Below are 26,002 nucleotides of genomic sequence, written 5' to 3'. Positions count from 1 at the left end.
AGAAACTGGTGGTATTTTCAAGTTCTCTACAACACTAGAGTGCCAAAGTCTTAAAGCGAAAAACATAACATCAGAGAAAAATGCTTGACTAAATTTCCAGAGGGAAATTTTCCACAGATTCTGCTAAAATCAAGTCCCTTCCATCCCCCCAAATTGGGCAAATATATCATTTAGAGCAGTGCTGTCTAATAGAAAAAGAATGTGGGGGCCAGGCACGGTGGCTCACACCTGTAATCCCAGCGCTTTGGGAGGCTGAGGCAGGCGGAGCACAAGGTCAGGAGATCATCCTGGCTAATATGGTGAAACCCCATCTCTACCATTAAAAAAAAAAAAAAAAAACTAGCCGGCCGTGGTGGCGGGCGCCTGTAGTCCCAGCTACTCGGGAGGCTGAGGCAGGAGAATGGCGTGAACCTGGGAGGCGGAGCTTGCAGTGCTTCGAGATCGTGTTGCTGCACTGCAGCCTGGGCGACAGAGCGAGACTCCATCTCAAAAAATAAAAATAGAAATACAATGTGGGCCACAAATGAAATTTATTTTTCTAGTAGCCATATTAAAAATAGTAACAAGAAACAGAGAACATTAATTGTACACTAATAAAATATTTTAACCCAAGACATCTATAACATCAGGGTAACATGCCACTAATATAAAAATATTAATGGCCGGGCGCTGTAGCTCACGCCTGTAATCCCAGCACTTTGGGAGGCCGAGGCGGGCCGATCACGAGGTCAGGAGATGGAGACCATCCTGGCTAACACGGTGAAACCCTGTCTCTACTAAAATACAAACAAAATTAGCCGGGCGTGGTGGCGGGCACCTGTAGTCCCAGCTACTCAGGAGGCTGAGGCAGGAGAATGGCGTGAACCCGGGAGGCGGAGCTTGCAGTGAGCTGAGATCGCCCCACTGCACTCCAGCCTGGGCAACAGAGCGAGACTCCGTCTCAAAAAAAAAAAATAAAAAAAATAATAATAATAATATGTGCCTTTTTAACTAAGGCTTCAAAATCCAATGTGTATTTTACATTTACAATACATCTCAATTCAGATAATTCAATGTTTCAAGTGCTCAATAGCTTTATGACTATTATACCCGATCACACAGAACGTGTTTAGAGAATGTGGAGCTTTCTTTCTCAGGGAGCAGCTGTCTGCTGTTTAGTAAACAGAGCAATTCTGGAATTCTACGGAGTTACATACTTAACAAATGGGACAAAGGGAAATAAAAGTACTTCTTTCTTAATAAATGTGCCCTCTGAAGAAATGCATATAGATTATAAGCACCCCCAAAATCAGCAAGGATAATATAAGACTTAAGAAATAAACAGGCCCAAAAGGAAAATGCAGATGGTAAAGGACCATGCACACCACTGAGACTGAGAATAGCTATACACAGGGCCAGAAAGATAGCGCCAATTCCCAGGGCAAAGCTGTATGGTTAAAAAAAGACCATTTTCCTTAACTTTCATCAGAGTGCAAAATTCATCCAACATGCACCAGTATGGTTATTATATTGGTTTCCAAATGGAAATGCTTTCATTATTTTCAAATCTGTTAGTAAACAGCTGTTAACTCAAGCACCAGCCCTAAGTCCCCCCACAGTGGAGCAATTAAACAGTTAATATGTATCCCTGCAGGAAACCCCAGTATTAGTGACCATTCTGATTGTTTAGTACTTTCGTATTATATTTAGCAAATATTTTAAATATGACTTGTGCCTGTAATACATACACAACTAGCTGGGCATATTGACCACAGTTAATTATCTAGTAAATCTGTGGCTAATTTAGCCATATTACTATTTTTAATCTCATCAATTTGCTTCTTCCCCAAATCTCAAGAAACATACTGAGAACCAAAATATCTAGATTTAGTAGCTCTAAACATTCATGCAGAAGACATATAGAAACTAGTCACATTTGAGTCTGCCAAGCCATTTGTTATCCAAAAAGTACTACAGGGATTATTTCTATTTGGGTATTGCACTGTTGGGAAGGCTTTACTTTCACAATTCTACTATCTCTACTTTTTAATCTTTAATTTTTTTGAACAGTGGAACATATACCCAAAATAACTCTTGTGGTTTATACATAATTTTCAAAATTATTGTTGAATCATTCATCTTAGTATTGTTAAATACAGAGAGAGAATCTTGAGACTTAAATTATAAAATAGTAAAATAACTTTTTGAGTAGTAAAAATTGCACCATTAAAAACAAAATAAATACAGCTGGAACACTTCTGTCCTTTGTGAAAATACTTAAGAGGTCATAACTCTTTGTCACAAAATATGGGTGGAGCTGAGAAGGCTGGAAATTAACCCAAATTTTGATTTGCTCCATCCAAAGACCTTTGCTTGGAAACATAATACAAACAAGAGAAGCCATAGGCCACTAGGGAGAAATCATGTAGCATGAAAATAAATGCTAGAGTTGATTTGTCACTTGGAAGAGAAGAATACAATAGACACAGTACTTCTTTTTCTTCCAAATAGTTGATGTTTTGTAGCATATCATAGAGTAAATGACAGAGTTAACATTTCCCTTCAGCACGCCCGGGAATCCGGAATGTATCTGAGAGCAAACAACTCATAGCTTTGGTCTGTTTCTGCTGACATTATGATAGATAAATTCTTCATTTTGTGAGCTCCTTTGGAAACTATATAGGCTGTTTTCTTATTTTCAAAATGATTAAAAGTTATTTTGTTGAGCACAACTTCAGTTGGAAGAAAAATCTTGAAACTTTATGTCCAAGTAGAGTATCTGCAACCTTGGAAACACATTTAGTTTTGCTGTTTGGTGAAAAAAGTTTCACATGCCATTTTGACCATTTTATAACTGTCCGACAGAGTCTTCCTGCTCACTGCACAGAGATCACAGCATTGCGGTAAAGAGAGTTTAATTCCCGCAAGACTGGCCATGCGAAATGGGGGACAGAGTTAGTGCTCAACCTCCTTGAAGGTTCCTAGATTAGGTGTTTTTCCAAGGTAGTTTGGGGGTGGCTCGGCAATGGGTGCTTGCTGCTGATTAGGTGAGGAGTACAATCATAGGGGTGTAGGAAATGATCCTCCAGTGAGCTGAATCCCTTTGGGTGGGGAAACAGGAGAGGCTGGAGCCATTGGTCACTGGGTCCAGGTGGAGTCATGGGTTGTCAGACATGCAAAAACTTGAAAAGATATCTCAAAATGCCAGTCAGAGCTTCTACAATAGTGATATTACCTACAGGGGTAATTGGAGAAGTTGCATATTTTGTGACCTCTGGAATAATGGTTGGCAATCATTTATGCCTAGACCTTAACAGAATTCAGGCTCCTCTCCTGCTCCTAGCCTGGTAGTCTCTCATTAGCTTTACAAAGGCAGTTGAGTTTTGGAGAAGGTCTATTATCATTTATCAGGACAACATGATAAGAAGAGTTCATCCATGGATTGACTTACTTAGAAAACGTTATTGTTATTCAATGCACTAGGGTCACATTATACATGGTGGTACAAATTCACAAATCCTTTTGAACAAACTCTTATTCCAGAAAATAAGAATAGAGAAAGATAAATATGCCAACTAATTCTGGAGAAAGTCCTTTGTAGGCTAAAGTGCAAAATGAAAATTTGTTAATTTCCATATAAGCAGAAATATCTGAACATCCTATTGAAATTAACTTCAGCTTCAAGGTCCCTAAAATGATACATGGATTCATAACTTTCAGCTGTTACAGACTACATCAACAATGCAGACCCCAAAACACATAAATGCAATGACTTAAGTACAAAGGAAGTGAAATGACATGAGTTCAACCAAGAGATTTCTTGGAAAACTCATACAGTCACATGCTCCTTAACAACAGGGATACATTCTGAGAAATCTGTCACTAGGCAATTTACTCATTATGTGAACATCATAGAGTACACTTTCACAAAGCTAGATGGTATAGCCTACTACACACCTAGGCTATATGGTGTAGCCTATTTTTCCTAAGCCATATACTTATATGGCATGCTACTGTACTGAATACTGTAGGCAACTGTAACACTATGATAAGTATTTATGTATCTAAAATATCTAAATATATAAAAGGTACTTTAAAAATACAGTGTGAAAGATAAAAAGTGGTACACTTGTATAGGACTCTTACTATGAATGGAGCTTACAGGACTAGAAGTTGCTCTGAGTGAGTGGTGAGTGAATGTGAAGGCCTAGCACATTACCATAGACTTTATATATAAACACTGTACACTTAGATTACACTAAATTTATAAAAATATTTATCTTTCTTTAATATTATAATAAACTAGCCTTACCTTACTGTAACTTTTTTACTTTATATACTTTTGGATTTTTAAAATTTTTCACTGTTTTCTAATAACACTTTGCTTAAAACATGAACACACTATACAGCTGTACAAAAACATTTTTCCTTTATATCCTTATTCTATAAGCTTTTTTCCATTTTTTTAACTTTTTAAATTTTTTGTTAAAAATTAAGACACAAATACACACATTAGCCTAGGCCTACACAGGGTCAGGATCATCTATGTCACTGTCTTCCACCTCCATACCTTGTCCCACTAGAAGGTCTCCTGGCGCAATAACACACATGGAGCTGTCATCTCCTAAGATAATAATGCCTTCTTGATACCTCCTGAAAGACCTGCCTGATGCTGTTTTCAGTTAACTGTTTTTCTAAATAGAAGCAATACACTCTAAAATAACAATAAAAATTATATTATAGCAAATATGTAACCCAATAACATAGTCATTTATTATCATTATCAAGTATTATGTATTGTACATAATCATATGTGCTATACTTTTATATAACTGGTAAAGCAATAGGTTTGTTTACACCAGCATCACCCCAAATGTGTGAGTAATGCAATGTGGTATGACAACTCTATGTGATGTTTAAGCTTCTTTATAATCTTATGGGACTGCCCTTGTATTTGCAGTCTATTGTTGACTGAGACGCCATTATGTGGCATGTGACAATATTTCTTTCCTCTAGCCTCTGCTCTCTGATAAAGCACGTTATTGGAGTTCTAATTCCATTTGACACTACATACCTAGGTAAATTATTATTTTTAACACTTGTTGCCATTAGAGCAAAAACACTGAAATCAAATTAATGTTAGCGATAAATGCACTGTTGTACAAAATAGCTACTACATTTCAACTTTTTATTCAAGTAAACTATAGCAGTGTCTCATTAAATTTTACTTTTATATAATTTCATTTCTTTACTTGCAAAATTTGAATTCTCTAAAAGGTCAGATGTCAAAAAGGTATCTAATTATTAATTTGACATTTTTAAGATTATTTCTGAAGAAAACAGCAGTTTCCTGAATTAAACCAAAAACCCACTTTGCCACTCTGCATATTAAATCAAACTCCCCATATAAAATAAGTAAGTACAAGAAGTAATGTAGGCAAAAAGATTTCCAACAAAGGGAAATGAAGCTAAATGGTTAAGTGAAGGAAGGTAGTGACTTGACTTATACTAGTGATCTGGTGTGTCCACAGGCAAGCCTTGAACACAAAAGCCCAAGCCCATAGGCATGCACTCGTAATATCTGATTTATCTGACTTGCATCACTTTTATTAACGTTATCTTAGAGAATACAGTTACAGTGTAGAGAATCATTTTTGCATGTAAGTTTCCATATGAGAGAAACAGTTCCTCAGTTACTTCTTCTCCAGTCAACGACAACTTTCCTGAATGTGGGTGTGTGTTTATACTTGTGCATGAAAAGACTAGCAAGCTCCATGGGACAAAGGTAGACAACATGTATAGCCGATATACTTTTTGCTAATGAGTTCTGAAGGTAACCAGCTTTTTGATTCGGATTTTTAAAAACCAAAACTAAGCATACTGTCATCTCTTATGAGGTCATGATACATAATGATATACAATAATGATGAAAATGATTATCTACAAAAATTTAAAATATATGTTGAAAAAACAGGCAATTGAAAGTATCTGTCTTTGCTTTGAAATAATAGACTTTTCTGAGGCAGTGTGTTATAAGTACTCAATAGCAGAAAGAAGCTTTCTTGAAAGTAAACTTCTTTTTTTTTTTTTTTTTTTTCTTTGAGGTAGGGTCTCATTCTGTTACACAGTGTGAGAATGCAGTGGTACAATCCCAGCTCACTGCAGCCTCGATCTCACCAGGATCAGGTGATCCTCCCACATGAGCCTCTCAAGTAGTTGGGATTACAGATGCCCACCACCACAGCCAGCTAAATTTTCCTATTTTTTGTAGAGATAGAGTTTTGCAATGTTGCCCAGGCTGGTCTCAAACTCCTGGGTTCAAGTGGTCCACCCACTTCGATCTACAAAAGTGCTGGGATTATAGACACGAGCAACTGTGCCCAGCCAAAAGTAAACTTTGTTTTTATATGAGAATGTCATAAAAAGTCAATCCTTAAAGCTACTACTGATTATTTTAATGCTACTAAGCCAAACTTTATATTAATACCGTAGCTACATTCTGTGATGATTTTCATCATAGAACACCAAATGCTTAACATTTGATACCTGAAAGTCTCCCAATCTGACAAATTCATGTAACTTCAGATCCATTTTTATTGTCAGCCTTTATGTCAATTATAGATCAGTAAGATGAGAATTAGAAAGTTAAAGTATGTGAATTTTATCAATCATGTTTTGGGATAAAAAGAAAATACTGTTAGTTGTGAATATATCTAATATATTCTATCATTATTTTCTGGTATATTTTTAGAATTTTTACTGTACTTTGGATTTTAGATAACGTTAGCCACGAACATGGAATCTTACTTTGTAAACTAAGCATACATTTTATATGTGGTATTTTGCACTTCTTTAATTATGCTATTAGAACTGGAAAGTAGATAAGGATGTTCAGATTAAATTGCTTCTACCCTTTGGACATTATTTATGTATATTAGATGTCAAAACGAAAACGACAGATGATTTCTACATGCAATTAGCAAAACAATATCCACTGCCTCAAAAATCACAAAGACAAAGTAAATGAAGCTTCAAATTAAAACAGGTATAATTTTAAATTATATTTATTTCTTTTAAAAGTACTATTTTCAAGAAAACGTTAACCTTTTAAAATGGTTTACAGGGTTCAGTCATATGAATTTTTACTGAATATGCTGACAAATAAAATAGAAATAATTTTTAAAGGTAATACACATATGACATAAAAGTGAAGGAAACAAGTATGTGGTAACTGCTGATTGTTCTTCATTGATGCCATAACAAATGTCATCCTGATCTACGGCTTTAGGTGGGTGAGCTACAAAGAAATTTGGAAAGACATACTTCTTGTCTTCTAATGGCAAATCATTAGATTCATACACAAGCAAATGCAGAAGAAATATATAATAAAAATAATTAAAACACTGAATAAATGCACAACAATTATATTTTGTTTACCATAAGAAAATGCATTTTTGGAGTAGGCCTTTTTATATAGGGATTTCATCTTTTAAATACTAATTAAACTTGCTAGTCATACATAGCTTGAGCAAGATTCAGGCAGGAGAGGCATTCCTAAGGAAGGAGATGGAGAACATGAGTATGCTTCCCTAGTACTTGGCATAATTTGACCAAGCGTGTGGATGTAAGGAATTTAGAAGAGACCAGGTGTCAGGGAGGAGATGAAGAGTTCTATATGGAGCATATTAAGAGTGAACGTCTCTGGGATAAGAAAAGAAAACAGCTGAAAGAGTAATGCGGCAACATTCTTTTCTCTAATGCTGCTCACAGGCAAGTTGCATGATTAAATGAAGAAGGTAGGGAAAGTGAGACATTTATAACACAACGGACAAATGACAATGCATTGCCAGTTAGACAGCATAATAACCACCATCTAGTTTTCTCTTTAGAATCCATTTATTCTTCAAAGTCCTAGATCATCATCCAGGGACCACATTTTCTAACTGAGGAATTACAGGAGAGGAAAACTCGATTTTATTAAATACTCCAATTGTTATAAGCAAACCCTTTGCAAATAGCTCCTGGAATAGATTTAACAAGAAAGCAAGGTTAACATTTGTATCCTTGAAACCAATAATGTAAACTATTTTCACTACTTTTATACCTTTATAATATTTAATTAATATTCTTAAAGTCACTTGCTGCCCAAGCTATCAAATTATCACTTCCTAGTCATTTGGCAATTCACATTTGTTAACCTTTTAACTTGTAAACAGATTTAAATTTTTCTCTAATAGGTTAACCTTACAACAGTCACCTAAAAAGTAACTTGTCAATTAATTATGAGTTAATAACACCATTATCAATCTGGCACTTATATGACAGATGTTACAAACAGCAGCATTCTCTAATCAGCCTGGAAGTATGGCTTCCAGGCTCTTCTAAGAATAAATATGAATGTGTAGCTAAATAATTCCATGAAGAACTTGTTAGGAGAAAATATATTGCATTTAGGCAGAATTTGGAAAATATTCAATTAAGTATATTAAAATAAAATGAATCTCTGAAAATAATTTATTTGCACTGGAACACTTTCTTCAAGTGAATTGTTAAGCAGGAAGCCCAGGATATGACACAGATGAATGGAGCCCTGTTTGAGTCGAGGAGATGTTCAGTACAGGGCTCTGGATGCTGATTGCTCATTGGTGCACATTATGTAAAGTGACATGAAGTGATCAATTAATGCAAAATTTAAAAAAGAATTTGACTACCATTTTTATGTTCTATGTACTACTGGCTTCCTTTGCCTTTTTGTAGGAGGTTAAAAAAATATTAAGCACCAACTTGGGGATTTACCAAAAAAAAATTTCCAAAGAGTTGGCTTGTTACATACTGATATAAAATCGAATGGAAGATACAAAATGATATGAGATGAATCTATAAATTCACATCTGACTTGCAAATAAGCTTTCACATACTTGCCTTAGAAGTAATAAAAGTCGAATATTTTATAGATTTAAATATCAGTATTTAATTTTTTTGAATAAATTTTATTGTGTATATTTGAGGTTTACAACATTATTTTATGAGATATATATAGATAGTAAAATGTTTACTATAGTGAGTAGATTAATATATCTCTCATCCGACAGTTACTTTTTTATTTTTGTGACAAGAGCAGCTAAAATCTATTTAAGAACACTCCCTAATATAATTTTATTAACTTTAACCCTAATGTTGTACATTGGCTCGCTGGACTTGCATCCTATATATCTGCTATTTCGTATCTTTTGATCTACATTTCTCCATTCCCTCTTGCCACTCCAACCCCTTCCCGATGCCAATGGTAATCATTTTCTTTCATGCTCTTTCTCTGTATATTTGAGCTCGTTTTAAAATATATCTATCTTTTTCACATTAGTGAGTAAATGCAGTATTTTCTTTCCTTCTTTCTTCTTTTTATTTGAGATGGAGTCTCGCTCTGTCACCCAGGCTGGAGTGCAATGGTGCAATCTCGGCTCACTGCAACCTCCACCTGCTGGGTCCAAGTGATTCTCCTGTCTCAGCCTCCCGAGTAGCTGGGATTACAGGTGCAGGCCACCATGCCTGGCTAATTTTTGTATTTTTAGTAGAGATGGAGTTTCACAATTTTGGCCAGGCTGGTCTTGAGCTCCTGACCTCAGATGATCCACCCTCCTTGGCCTCCCAAAGCGCTGGGATTACAGGCGTGAGCCACCATGCCTGGCCGAATGCAGTATTTTCTTTCTGTGTCTGGCTTAGCATGCCCTTCAGGTTCATCTATGTTGTGGTAAATGGCAGGATCTTTTTTCTTTTTCGAAGCTTTTTAAAATAATAATATATATCACACATTTTCTTTATCCATTCATCCTTTGATGAACATTTAGGTTGCTTCCATATCTTGGCTGTTGTGAATAATGCTGCAATGAATGTAGAAATGCTCCTTTACAATGGGGTAAATTCTTTTCCTTTGAGTATATACACAGAAGAGAGATTGCTGGATTATATGGTAGTTCTATTTTCAATTTACTCAGGAATCTCTGTATTGTTTTCCATAATAGCTGTTCCAATCGACATTCTATCAACAGTGTACTAGGGTTCCCTTTTCTCTACACCCTCACCAACGTTTGTTATCTCTTATCTTTTTGATATCAGCCATCCTTACAGATATGAGGTGATATTTCAGTGATTTTAATTTGCATTTTACTGATGATTAGTAATACTGAGCATCTTTTAATGTACTTGTTGAAATTTTTATATCTTCTTTAGAGAAATGTCTGTTCATGTTCTTTGCCCACTTTTTATTTTTCTTGCTGTTGGATTGTAAATGTTCTTTATAAAATTTGAATACTAACCCTTATCAGATAAGTGGTTTGCAATTATTTTTTACCAGTTGTAGGTTGCTTTTTCATGTTGTTGACTGTTTCCTTTGCTGTGCAGATGTTTTTTAGTTTAGATTTGGTTTAGCTTGATGCTTTTTAGTCCCATTTTATTTGCTTTTGTTTCTGTAGACTGAATTTCTGGTGTGATATTCAAAAAATCATTTCCAAGGCCAATATCAAAGAAGTTCCACCTATACTCTCTTCTAGGATTTTTATGAATTCAGGTGTTACATTTAGGTCTTTTATCCATTTTAAGTTGATTTTTATGTACGGTATAAAATAGGATCCAATTTCATTCTTTTGCATTTGGAAATCCAGTTTCTCAGCATCATTTGTTGAAGAGACTATCAGTTCCCCACTGTGTCCTCCTGGTGCACTTGTCAAAAATTAGTTGACCATATATGTTTCAATTTATTTCTAGGTTCTCTATTCTGTTCCATTGGTCCATGTTTCTGTTTTTATGCTAGTACCATACTGTTTTGATTACTATAGTTTTGTAATATAACTATAAATCAGAAAGTATGATTTCTCCAACATTGTTTTTCTTCATATTGCCTTGACTATTCAGGGTTTTTTTTTGTGTGTGTGTGTGTGGTTCAATACAAATTTTAGGATTTTTATTTTTTCTTTATGTGAAGAATGGCATTATAATTTTAAGTTCCCAGGTACATGTGCCGAATGTGCACATTTGTTACATAGGGAAATGTGTGCCCTGTGATTTGCTGCACCTATCAATCCATCAACTAGGTACTAAGCCCAGCATGCATTAGCTTTTTTCCCTAATGCTCTAACCTCTCCCTGCTCTCTCCCAACAGGCCCCAGTGTGTGTTGTTCCTCTCCCTGTGTCCATGTGTTCTCATTGTTCATTTATCACTTATGAGTGAGAACATGCAGGGTTTGGTTTTCTATTCCTGCATTAGTTTGCTGAAGATAATGGCATCCAGCTTCATCCATGTCCCTGTAAAGGACATGACCTCCTTCCTTTTCATGGCTGTATGGTATTCCATGGTGTATATGTACCACATTTTCTTTATCCAGTCTATCACTGATGGGCATTTGGGTTGATTCCATGTTTTTGCTATTGTGAATAGTGCTGCAATGAACAGACGCATGCATGTATCTTTATCATAGAATGATTTATATTCCTTTGGGTATATGCCCAGCAATGGGATTGCTGGATCAAATGGTGTTTCTGGTTCTAAATCTTGGATGAATCACCACACTGTCTTCCACAATGGTTGAACTAATTTACATTCCCTCCAACAGTGTAAAAGCATTCCCTATTTCTCTGCAGGCATTATAATTTTAATAGAAATTGTCTTAAATGTATATATTACTTTGGGTAGTATGGACATTTTAACAATATTAATTCTTCCCATTTTGGGGCAAAGTTTGCATTGCTCCTCTTAACATTACCTTTGAATTTGAAATTTTGGAAAATTAATTTCAAAGACAAATTAATACAAAATCAGAGGATACCAGTTAAATAATGTTATCCACATAACACAGTGTAATTAATGCTAAACATCTTCCATCTTAAAAAAAAACAAAAACAAAAACAAAAAATGATACTTTACCATCTCTCTCCCTACAGCTATTGGTCTCTCTTCTCCCATTCACAGCCAAACTTATCCAAATTTTTATCTACACATGCTATCTCCTTTAAAATTTACCTAATCAACCAACTCCAGTCTGGACTTGTCTCCCATATTGTCATTGAATCAACTTCTGCTAAGTAACCAGTGACCTTCATTTTGCTAAATCTATGGGGATTTTTCACTATTCATTTTATTTGAATTCACAGCATCATTTGACATGGCTCATCACTCCTTTATTCTTATTGCATTATCTTTCCTTGACTTATTTGATAAGCATATTATCTTAGCTTTCCTCACATTTATCTACCTCCTTTACAGGGTTATCCCACTTCAAATGGCCATTAGATACTGGCATTCCTCAAAACTTCTCCTAGCCCTCCTCTCTTCTTACTCTGTGTTCTCACTCTAGGAAATTTCCTCTAGGCTGTGGTTTTAACCTAGTCTCTTTATATCCCCAAAATTTCATATTGAAATTTGATCTCCAGTGTGGTGGCGTTGAGAGGTGGGGCCTAGTGGGAGGTGTCTGGATCCTGGGGACAGATCCCGCATGAATGGCTTGGTGCCATTTCATTCTAGCAGTAGTGAGTGAATTCTTGCTTTCGTGAGATGGGATTCTCGGGGATTGGATTAGTTGGGACGTCCCCTCAGGTTTGGTCCCTCTTTGCCCCTGCCTGCTTTGCCCTTAACCTTCTCTGCCATGTTTTAATGCAGCACAAAATTCCTCACCAGAAGCTGAGCAGATGCCAGCACCATGCTTCTTGTGCAGTCTACAAAACTATGAGCTAAATAACCCTCTTTAAAAACTACCCGCTTCAGGTATTCCTGTATAGCAACAAAAAATAGACTAGGACAATCTACTTTCATGGTTTCTATTATTATTTACGAACCAAATATACTCAATTTTGTGATTCTAGTAAAACCTGTGTTCCAAGCAATGCACCTCTATATTCAATTATATTCTATTCTATATTTTATTTGACATATCTAATTGGATGAGTTAAAGTTGTTTCAAACTCAAAAATGTTCAAGATTGAACTCAGGGATTCTTCTCTGTGACTGACTCCCAATTCTAGCCCTTTTCTTCTTTTCCAAGTCTCAATGAGTAATACCATTCTAAATCTAGTAGCCTTTTGCAGAAAGTCAAAAGCAATAAGAAAACTTTCTTATTCCATCATACTCAATCCTTTTTCAAGTTTTAACATTATCTGTATTCTTAATACTTCTAAAGTTAATTCATATCTCTCCAAATCCACTGCCATTCTTCTAGAACAAACTACATTAAATATAATTCGGACTACCGCTCACAAACTTGTCTCTTCTCCATTCACTCTGGTCTCTCTAAAATTCAGTATCCACATTGTAACCAGAGAAAACTTCTTAAAAGCATAAACCTCACTTTTTCAACCCTTGCTTAAAACCATTTAACTCTCCTAGACTAAAGACTGAATTCTTCAGGATGGCCTAGAGGGTACCTACGTGTTCTATATCTGGCCAGATCTCCGGTCTTCTTGTTTAACATCTTTGTCCTTACTCTCTCAACTTCAGTCCTAATAACCTTTTGAAACTGGAAAGTTCATATTCCTTGAGAACTGGAAGTCCATGTTGTCTGCAATCATAGGGTTTAGCACTTACTGATCCTTCTGTCCAGAAGCTACCTCCCACATCCACTCACTCACCACACACACACACACACACACACACACACACACACACACAGTATTCCTATTTATGATCACCATTTCTTCCATTTGAGATGAAGCATCATTTTCTCTAGGAGTTCCTCCAGATATCCTAGAAAAGTTAGGGTTCTTTACTATCCAGTTTTATAGATATATGACCTTTTCCTTTGGGGTATTTAGAACAGTGATTAATTTACATTCTAAATTGTCTAGCGTACTTCCTGCCCCACAGAAGGTGTTCAGTATTTGTTGAATGACTAAAGACAACTGTTGCTAAATATGATCTTCAAGGAGTTTTAGCTGGCCTTAAGAAAATGGAAGCTGCCTAAATCCAAATATCTCCATACATCATAATAGTATCAAGGAACACAAGTAAAATTATACATGACGCATACCTTCAGCCTTACTAGGAAATCAATAATACAAATCTCAAGTTACTTATAATTACAGAAAGAAGCATCAAAAAATACTAGGAGTTAATACAGTAGCTTTCCTCATCGTTGCAAACCTTTGGGTGTAAAAAGCAAGGGAAGAGAAAGCTTACTGAAGGCTATAGAAGGAGGTGAGGGGCACAGAGAACACTGATTAAAATAACCTCCAGAAAGATAAACTTCAAAAGTAAGTGTTAAAAGGCTAAACACAGGCCTGTGACTTGATAGTTCATGGCATCAATTATAGAGAAGAGCACGGAATCTGAAGAGATTGCTTCTAGGGAAGAGGGTGATAGAGAAATATGCCCCCCTTGAGTCAGAAATGGAAGAAAAGAAGGAAGTAAAAGTGGAAAAACAAGGATCCTGCAGAAATAAAACCACAAGACATCAGCTCCCTCTTCTTCCCTACAACATCATTTTATTAAAGAAACCAAATTTACCATACTAACAAAAATGTACGTACTTGACCTATGAACTCTGTCCATAAAATAAAGAAAATAAGTAAAATAAAACCTCATTAAAAAGTCACTGTGAGAAAAAATATCAAAGTGAAAATTCAAACGTTTTAGCAAATGAAAATTCTGGAAAACAATAAGAAAACATTCCAAATTGAATTAAATATTCTCAAACAAGAATTAAGAAATATTTTTATATAAAAACTCACAAACTAAGAACAGAAATGTACCAAAAACCAGAAAGATATGCAGGAAGCTTATTTAAACCCAGAAAAGAAATTGAGGAAAAAGACAAAACCATATCGGAAAAGTAAAGTATACGTGGCCCAAAGGAAATAGATTTTAATACAAATTTAAAAGAAAGCCAAAAAAAAAAAAAAAAAGAAAAAAAGAAAAATGGAAGTAATATGGGTGAGAGAGAAAAGGGTTAAAGTGGAAGATAGGCAAAGAAGATTCAACATTAAATATAATTAGAGTCCTTAAGATGATAAAAGAGTAAAAAAGAATATTTCAAACTATAATAATTATTTTCAGAAATATGAGAAAGCTTTAAATCTCTATATTGAAAGGAACAACTATGTACCTGAAAAAATGTAAACTGAAATGATAAACTGTAAGCCATAAAACTAACACATATATGATGGTGTTCCCATAAGTTTATAATTTACTGTACGGTTTTTAACTATATTTTTACTGTAACTTTTCTATATTTAGATACATTTATATACTCAAATGCTTACCATTGCATTACAACTGTCTACAATATTCACTACAGGAACATGCTGTACAGGTTTTTAGCTTAGGAGCAATAGGCTATACCACATAGCCTAGGTCTGTAGTAGGCTATACCATCTAGGTTTGTGTAAGTATACTTTATGATGTTCACACAACTACATTATCTAATGACACATTTCTCAGAACATATCCCCATTAAAGTGATGATTGACTGTATTAATCTTTAGAGACAAAGAAAAATATTCAGAGCATTCAGGCAAATTGTGATGTCCAAGGATGGTAACCGAATACAACAGGCTATGAAAGAATATATCAAGTGCCAACTTACTTTCTGTATGTATCAGGGTGGTAGATTATATGTTCAAAAGTGAGATTGAAATAGTACTGTAAGAATAACAAAATACTGGCAATGAATAAGAGGTGGTTTTATTTTCTTTATTTGCGTCTCTCTTTTCTAAATTTTCTAAAATTAAAGTGAATTCTTGCAATCTAATCATATAAAATATAGTTTTCAGAAAAGCATGATAAATTCAGTTTAATTGTTTGAGATTCCCTTTTCTGAATGAGAATAATGAATGGGGACTGTACCAGAAATGCTAAAAGGAAAAGGACAATCAGCATGCAGAGATACATGGGAAACTGAAGTTCAGTAATACAAAATGTTTCACAAAGTTACAGGGAAATTATTGGGCATGCCTATAGAGTATGCATGTGTGATCCTAGTCATTAACCTATAGACAAATAACAAGATGTGGCCAACAGCAGAGCAGAAAATTGTACCTAGAAGAATAATATTAGACTCATGTAATATAGCCTATTTAAAGGTAGCTTTTGAAACCACGTGAGGTAAACTATGCTGCAATTTCAGGGCAACATATTGAGGGTAAAATTGATTTGGTATGTTTCCACTCAGTCAAGGATCTTACTTTGGATAGGCACACACATCATCACCACCATCTGTATTAGTTCGTTCTCACACTGCTATAAAGAACTGCCTGAGACTGGGTAAATTATAAAGAAAAGAGGTTTAATTGACTCAGTTCCACAGGGCTGGGGAGGCCTCAGGAAACTTACAATCATGGCAGAAGGGGAAGCAAACATTTCCTTCTTCACATGATGGCAGCAAGGAGAAGAAGAGTTGAATGAAGGGGAAAGCCTCTTATAAAACTGTCAGATCTTATGAGAACTTGCTTGCTATTATGACAATAGCATGTGGGAAACTGACCCCTTGATTCAATTACCTCCAGTGGGTCCCTCCCACCACAGTTGAGGATTATGGGAACTACAATTCAAGATGAGATTTAGGTGGGGACATAGCCAAACCATATTACCATCTGGAAGATTTGTTCACAAGAAAACTGGGAGAAATGAGAGGATGCACTTACTAAATATCCTCCAGTTTGATATCCTTTAATAGTCTTAAAACAGTTTCATCCCAGCACTTTGGGAGGCTGAGGCAAGCGGATCACGAGGTCAGGAGATCAAGACCATCCTGGCTAACATGGCGAAATCCTGTCTCTACTAAAAACACAAAAAATTAGCCAGGTGTGGTGGTGGGTGTCTGTAGTCACAGCTACATGGGAGGCTGAGGCAGGAGAATTGCATGAACCCAGGAGGTGAAGCTTGCAGTGAGCCGAGATCATTCCACTGCACTCCAGCCTGATCGACAGAGTAAGACTCCATCTCAATAAAAAAAAAAAAAAAAGAAAGAAAAAACAATAGGTTTCAGATTTCACTAAAATATAACTTCCATAATATTTACTAAAAAGTACTCATTTTTTCTTCTAATTTTTTTTTTTTTTTTTTTATTATACTTTAAGTTCTAGGGTACATGTGCATAACGTGCAGGTTTGTTACATATGTATACTTATGCCATGTTGGTGTGCTGCACCCATCAACTCGTCAGCACCCATCAATTCATCATTTATATCTTGTATAACTCCCCAATGCATGCCCTCCCTCCTCCCCCCTCCCCCCTCCCCATGATAGGCCCCAGTGCGTGATGTTCCCCTTCCCGAGGCCAGTTCCCTGTAAGACTAATTCATGAGCTGAACCCAAAGGAAGTAAAAGCCGATAAGAATAGCTGAGTTATGAGAAAACTAGTTACATATAAGAGATTTATTTGATCAACAGTATGTATAAAAACTAGATCAATTTTAGCACCATGCTGGGAGAATAACACTTTATAAACTAGAGAGGGTTTATACTAGGAATACAAGGATGGTTCAATATTACAGCATATATTGATGTAGTACATTGTTTTAAAAGGTTGAAGAAGAAAAACATATTGATCTTTTTAGATAGTAAGAAATTATTTAATAGAATTCAATAATTACCTCACTCAAAAAGATAATAACTTCTTAATAGTTCAATATCATATTTTAAGTAGTTATATGTATGTATGACACTATCAAGTAGTTAAAATTGTGTGTGTGTACATAATGTATCCAATAGCCAATTTTATGCTCAGAAGTGAATGATGGCCATTTTTATCTATTTTTCATTAATAAATAATAAGGTAAAAGAAAATCCTAATCAGAATAGAAATACAAAATAATTAGAAATATGCTTAGCCAATAATTGGAAACTGGAAAAGTTACAAAACTCTTCTTAAAGTCAATTTAAAAAATTTTAATAAATTGAGAGAGAAATCATGTTCTTGAATGCTAAGACTCAATATATTAAAAGTCAATTCTTCCTAAATTAACCTTTAAATTTATTCAGTAGCAAACATAATTCCAGTTGATTTATGACTAAAGATGCATGTACATCTTTTGTAAAAAGCACTGAGAATAACCAGTGTTAACGACAATGAAGGGATATGTATATATATGGAATAAAGTACTTTTTCATTCATTCTGCTTCAGAGCAGTTCAATAATACATAATGGAAGTATTAATAATATGTGACCACTCTACATCAGTCAGAGTTCTCCAAGGAAAGAGAACCAATGAGATAGATGTCAGGGGAGGGGTGAATGCATTTTAAAGAACTGGCTTGTGCAATTTTGGAAACTGGTAGGTTTTACATCTGTAAGGCAGTCCACTCCAGTAAACTGAAAACACAAACAGGAATTGATGTTGCAGCCTTGAGGCAGAATATCTTCTCTGGGAACCCTTGGTTTTTGTTCTTAAAACCTTTAACTTATTGAATGAGACCCACCCACATATGGAGGGTAATCTACTTTACATAAAGTCAACTGATTATAGATCTTAAGCACACCAGCAAAACACGTTCACAACATCACCTATACAGTGTTTGAATAAATAATGATATTATAGCCTACACAAATTGACATAACATAAAACTAACCATCACATTCTTTGACTCAGAAATTTTACTTTCAGGAAATCATTAGGGCAAAGATACATGTATATATATAAACACATTCATCTCAGTGGCAGTACCCAAAACACGCTGCTGCTAAATGGTTTGATAGGGTCCTACCTAGAAGTACACATGAATATCCATTTGAATTCTCCATGCCAAACCTCCAGATATAGCCAGAAGGACAGTTGAATAAGTACTATTAGCTAACTTTTGTGTTCATGTTATATTTCAAGTACTTCCATGATTCTTAAGACCAAAGTCGGCCTCTTTCTAAGGCATAATGTATATTTCCTATTTATATTTCCAGTCATTTGGGGTCCCCTTATTCTAGTAAAACCTCCTCTTGTCTGAGTCAAATCAAGACCAGAAAGTCACAGAAAGATATTAAAGCAATAATCTTATACTTCGGAATGAAGGCAGTAGGTATGGAGGCCACAATTCACACTGATATCTTGGCCCAGTTTCCTACAACAGCAAGAAAAAAGTAAATTGAGGCCTTCAAATTTAAAAACATAAGGTTAAGAGTTTAATTGTAGAGAAATGCAGACATAACGCATTCCATGATCTTTGTCAGATGAAGAATTTAACTCTCATTCTAGATGAATAACAATGCAGAGAAGACTGGCATATGTTGAATTTTTAGAGACTTACGAACTTCTTATTTTATTTTTTTAAGAGATGAGGTATTTCTCTGTCACCTAGGCTGGAGTGCAATTGTGCCATCATAGCTCATTGCAGCCTCCAACTCATGGGCTCACATAATCCTCCCACATCAACCTCTCAAGTAGATGGAACTACAGACATGTGCCAGCAGTGCCTAGAAAACTTTGAAATTTTTTGTGGAGACAGGGTCTCACTACATTGCCCAGGCTGGTCTCAAACTCCTAGGCTCAAGGAATCCTCCTGCCTCAGCCTCCCAAAGTGCTGGGATTACGGAACTGAGCCATTGCACCTGGCCTGAGACTTAGAAACCTCAGGAGAAACTTTTCATAAAGTTCAGGAATCACATTAGGATTAAAAACTTTCAGGAAGAAAATTTCATAGGTAAGCTATTAAACCTCTCACTGTCAGAAAAAGATTTTGTCCTCCACCACAGTGTACAGCTGCACATCTAGGGCAAACATCTTATCTGGGGTAGTGTAAATCTTACAGACCTCCGGAGGAAATGTTAACCATAGTCTCTTCAGAGCTGTATAGTTATTAATAATCTAATGGAGAGATCTCTCAGTTTCAAGCTTTATTGCAGTTACAAAATATAGAGATTTTAAAAAATGGCTTACCATGCTTCTTTGTAAAAAATTTTTTCCATTATGTTTGTTCATCACTTAAATGAAATATTTTAGAATCAAATGCAAATTGTGCCCTTAGGTTAATGATTATAATGAATACTCTCAGATCTAATCTTTTGAAAATCTTGGACACATCATTGCACATATTATTTCCATTCACAAGTTAAAATTCAAATCAGGAACCCTGTTGTATCATTTTTAAAAGCATAATTGGAAATTACTAAACAATGTATCAAATTGATCAGAAACAAACCAGAATAAAAAGCAAAGGTAGCATAAATATATGTATCTTAACATAATACATTTAAAGTATTCTATGGGCTAAATATTATTTTAGTAAGTAATACAATACGATATTTGGCTCTGCCCAATTTTCTGAAATGCATAATAGGCAACAGCATACATATACATATATAAATATATGCATATACAAATGCATCTATAGATTTATAATGAAAATTCATGTAAATTTTTACTTTTCCTGAAGCCTACTGTCCTTAGAAAGACTAAACAAGGGTAATCAGAGGAAGAAAACGGAAGAAATTCAGTCTCTAATACACTGTCAAAGAGGGAGAGAGAGAAAAAACACTTAAACTGAATATTTGATTATTGAAGGCCATCCTCATAAGCAAACTATTCTCCCTCAATTACACCTAATTATTTAACTGTTTACATTTGCTAATGAAATGAAACAACACAAAACAAACAACTGTAAGGGGCTGTTTTTCTGCAAGTGCATAATCATCAATCAGCATGTATGGAAAGATTCTTAAAATTATATGAAGCTGGTCTGTTTAAATAGAAAGGCATATTTTATCCCAATCAATGCATAAAAGTAAAATTATCCATAACTGAGGCATGTTTCTCTGCTGTATAGTTCAGCTGTAATGATCCCCACACACTGCACTTGCACATCAATTATGATAATCATAATCACGGTCGTTAAGCTGAATGTTCATTATTATCAGGATGCTGGTGACAGCAGATTCAATCACCGGGTGCAATGGGCAAGCAGTCACAGTCCCACCCAAGTTTCTGCAGACAACGATGTGCCACATTAAATCTATGATGTGTTCTACATCCCACTCCATTCCAAAAGCCGTAGACAGTAAAGGTCAACTTTATGTTCTGTGCAATATGCTTAGGTTCTCTAAATTAATTCTTTAGGGTACTGGATATTTTTATGCTTTGAAGCTTATAAAATCCTGTTTAGGACCAAAATGCATGTGAAAATAACAAAAAAGGACTTCTCTACTGTTGTAATTGACCTGTAATAAGATGTATGAGGAAAAGCTCTATCAACATGAACCATCTTGAAAGAGTCTCTTCCTGAATTTTGCAAACAAGGGAAAACATGAAATGGTTCCATTAAAATCAGTTGTCTAAAATGCCTATGGAAACTCATTCCAATTCAGATAAAGGCTTTAGAATATCATTTCTGCTTCAGTAAATATGAACATATGTGAATGTTTTGACAACCAAAAGGATGTTTTTAGTACACTGAATTTTTTAGTGTCCGACTCTTTCAGATCTACCCAAATAGATTAAATTAATAGTGACTGGTAGATTCTCCTTATTTAATTTCACATCTAGTTTAAATATGGAGATCAGCACAATAAAGAATTTATAATACAAAGAATTTACCTGATCTTAAAAGGTTCAACCATTTAAGACACAGACTTAGAATCTAACAACTTAACTTGGGCAGTTTACAAATAGACTAAAAAAAAAATGAGTAAATTATATAGTATGTACATTATCTTATTGATTTCCACACTTTCAAAAATTATATGTATGCTACTTTTCATTATTTACTTTCATACTTTTGAGAAAAAATAGTATTATTTGCTCTAAATTTGCTGACTCTGATTTATTTGTATAGTGTTCTTCATTTCAATAGCATTAAAAACAAAACAAAAATGTAAATAATATTTGATACATATGAATGTGATGAGAGGAAGAGTATTTACTTACCTTTGATTTTCTGCCAACTGACACCTTTTAACACAATAGGTTAATAAATCATTCGAAAAGCATGACTTCTATGTTTAAAAATAATATAAGTGGATGAAAGATTTCTACATAGACAATCTTAAAACATAATGGGAAGAGTGAAGGACAGAAGCCAAATATACTTGCTTGAGCTTTCTTGGCTAAAGTCAATCTATTGCATTCAACTCCATCTTGCCATAGAAGAACGATAAGATCATGTCAGCCCTCTTTCTTTTCTCTTCTCTTCTCTTCTCTTCTCTTCTCTTCTCTTTTCTTTTCTTTTCTTTTTTTCCTTTTTCTTTTGAGACAGAGTCTAGCTCTGTTGCCCAGGCTGTAGTGCAGTGGTGTGATCTTGACTCATTGCAAACTCCACATCCCGGGTTCACGCCATTCTCCTGCCTCGGCCTCCCAAGTAGCTGGGATTACAGGCGTCTGCCACCGCGCCTGTCTAATTTTTTGTATTTTTAGTAGAGACGAGGTTTCACCGTGTTAGCCAGAATGGTCTCAATCTCCTGATCTCGTGATCTGCCCACATCAGCCTCCCAAAGTGCAGCCTTTTCTTTCTTCAACATTTTGAACCTGACATCTCTAGTCTCCCTAAGATTTTCTCTAATTTACCAATAATTAATAAATTGAAGCCTCAAATTTCCAATATCAAGAAACAAAGTTTTATAAAATATAGAAAAAAAGTCTTTTAGCAACCTATTGAATGCAAGTCCCATCCAAGTTGCTTAATATCAAATCAAATTATAAAGTATTTCTAATAATTCTAAGATTTTATGTTTAACCAATAAAATGACTACCTATGTATTATACAGCCACCACACAGAGACATAGTTTTGGGTTTTTGTTTTGTTTTGTTTTTTGAGATGGAGTCTCACTCTGTTGCCCAGCCTGGAGTGCAGTGGCGCAATCTCTGTTCATTATAACCTCTGCCTCCCAGGTTCAAGCATTTCTCCTGCCTCAGTCTCCTGAGTAGCTGGGATTACAGGTGTGCACCACCATGCCCAGCTAATTTTTGTAAGTTTGTTTATTTAATGGTGTTGTTTATTTTAAGAGATAAGAAGATGGGGAGAAATCAGGAAGGGAGGGAGGAAAGGAGGAAGAAAAAAAAGAAGGAAGATAAGGAGGGAGGGAGAAATGTAAAGTTGTTTTGAATACTTTTCTACATGGTTTTGTATGGAGTTAGAGGGGCTGATGATTTATTATGATTTAAAGAATACCTACAGTCTCTGGGTGTGGTGGCTCAAGCCTGTAATCCCAGCACTTTTGAAAACCTTGGCTTGATGGATCACTTGTGGCCAGGAGTTCGAGACCAGCCTGGCGGGCATGATAAAACCCCATCTCTACAAAAAATACAAAAATTAGCTGGGCATGGTGGTACATGCCCATAATCTCAGCTATTTCGGATGCTGAGGCATGAGAATCGCTTGAGCTTGGGAGGCGGAGAACTGAGATTGTACCACTGTACTCTGTACTCCAGCCTCGGCAACAGAGCAAGACTCTATCTCAAAAAAAAAAAAAAAAAAAAAAAAGTAATAATAATAAAAATAAAAATACCTACAATTTTTCTTTTAATTTTTAGGGTGATATGGTTTGGCTCTGTGTCCCCACCCAAATCTCACCTAAAATTGTAATCCTCATGTGTCAAGGGAGGGATCTGGTAGGAGGTGATTGGATTATAGGGGTGGTATCCCCCATGCTGTGCTTGTGACAGTGAGTTTTCATGAGATCTGATTGTTTTAAAAAAGTATTTGGCAGTTCCCCCTTGCACTCTTCTCTCTCACCTGCTGCCATGTAAGACATGCCTTGCTTCGCCTTCACCTTCTACCATCTGCCATGATTGTAAGTTTCCTGAGGCTTCCCCAGTCATGCAGAACTGTGAGTCCATTAAACCTCTTTCTTTTAAAAATTGCCAGTCTCAGGTTCTCAGGTAGTTCGTTCCTTCCTTCCTTTCTTTCTTTTCCTTTAAGACAGAGTCTCACTCTGTCACCCAGGCTGAAGCGCAATGGGGTGATCTCGGCTCACTGCAACCTCTGCCTCCTGGGTTCAAGCGATTCTCTTACGTCAGACTCCCGAGTAGCTTGGATTACAGGTGTGTGCTACCACACTCACTTAATTTTTGTATCTTTAGTAGAGACGGGGTTTCATCATGTTGGCCAGGATGGTCTCGAACTCCTGACCTTGTGATCCACCCGCCTTGGCCAGGTAGTTTCTTTATCACAGTGTGAAAGAGACTAATACACAGGGACAACAAGAATAATTATGTGTGATTATTTTCCCTAAGTATGTATGCTTTTTAAAAGTATATGGAGGCATAAAATTATTTCTCCAGAGTAACAAAATATACTACTTTTCTTTTTACTGTATATCCAAAAGTTTCTATATTTCCATAAAGTTGCTTACTTTATGGTTAGGTAAATGCATATTCTTGAAAAATACATCAGAATATATGAAGTGAATCTGTTGCATAAAACCAAAAGGAAGTACATTATTTTAGGAAACACATTTTGCACAAGAACATTTCTTACTCTGAAGCAGCTTAATGTCACAAGTCATTTATATTTTAAAGAAATGAACACCTCCTTGAATTAAATAGAACGGTGAGATGGTATAAAAGCAACAAATGTTTATGTCAAATAGAAAATGAGATACAGATCACATTACACATGTTTAAAATATGAAATCAGATAAATAGTTAAAAAGCATATTTAGCGTACATTCTGAATGACTGCATATCAGTTAGAAACATTTGCAGCCAACAGACACATGAAAAATGCTCATGATCACTGGACATCAGAGAAATGCAAATCAAAACCGCAATTAGATACCATCTCACACCAGTTAGAATAGCGATCATTAAAAAGTCAGGAAACAACAGGTGCTGGAGAGGATGTGGAGAAACGGGAACACTTTTACACTGTTGGTGGGACTGTAAACTAGTTCAACCATTGTGGAAGACAGTGTGGCAATTCCTCAAGGATCTAGAACTAGAAATGCCATTTGACCCAGCCATCCCATTACTGGGTATATACCCAAAGGATTATAAATCATGCTGCTATAAAGACACATGTACACATATGTTTACTGCGGCACTATTCACAATAGCAAAGACTTGGAACCAACCCAAACGTCTGTCAATGATAGACTGGATTAAGAAAATGTGGCACATATACACTATGGAATACTATGCAGCCATAAAAAAGGATGAGTTCATGTCCTTTGTAGGGACATGGATGCAGCTGGAAACCATCATTCTCAGCAAACTATCACAAGAACAGAAAGCCAAACACCGCATGTTCTCACTCATAGGTGGGAATTGAACAATGAGATCACTTGGACACAGAAAGGGGAACATCACACACCGGGGCCTGGTGTGGCGTGGAGGGAGGGGGGAGGGATAGCATTAGGAGATATACCTAATGTAAATGAGGAGTTAATGGGTGCAGCACACCAACATGGCACATGTATACATATGTAACAAACCTGCCTGTTGTGCACATGTACCCTAGAACATAAAGTATAATAAAAAAAAGAGAAAGAAACATGTGCCTAGAACAGGTTGATTGCTGAATTTTATTAAATGACATTGTTATGGCTTCAGTTTGTTCTCACCAAAACTCATGTTGAAATTTGATCCCCAATGTGGTGGTTTTGGGAGGTGGAACCTAGTGGAAGGTGTTTGGGTCATGGCAACAGATCCCTCATGAATTGCTTGGTGCCATTCTAGTAGTTGTGAGTGAGTTCTCTCTGATTATATTAGATTCTTAAGAGGAGGGATTAATTCCCTCAAGGGTTGGTTATTATAAATCCAGTACGCCTCTTGCGTTTTGCCTCCTCAGTGTACCTGCTTCCTCTTTGACCTTCTCCACCATGTTATGACACAGCACAAAAGCCCTCACCAGAAGCCAGGAAGATGCCAGTGCCAGCCTTATTGTACTTTTCAAACTCCAGAACCATGAGCTAAATAAGCCTCTTGTCTTATAAATTACTTAGTCTCAGCTATTCTGTTGTAGCAACACAAAACAGACCAAGACAGATATTATCATCAACTTTTAGGTGTGTCGATCAGTTCTAAGGGTGAACTAGGTCAAACGACTCACTGTATACAGTCTTTATGCCTTGGAATCACTAGCGTTTTTGAAGGCCATTTTTAATTAAGATGTCTTAGTAG

This window comes from Rhinopithecus roxellana, chromosome 8 (genome assembly GCF_007565055.1).
Source record: "Rhinopithecus roxellana isolate Shanxi Qingling chromosome 8, ASM756505v1, whole genome shotgun sequence".
Classification (NCBI taxonomy): Eukaryota; Metazoa; Chordata; class Mammalia; order Primates; family Cercopithecidae; genus Rhinopithecus; species Rhinopithecus roxellana.
The sequence above is the reverse complement of the archived record's forward strand: the minus strand, read 5'-3'. Positions refer to the sequence as shown.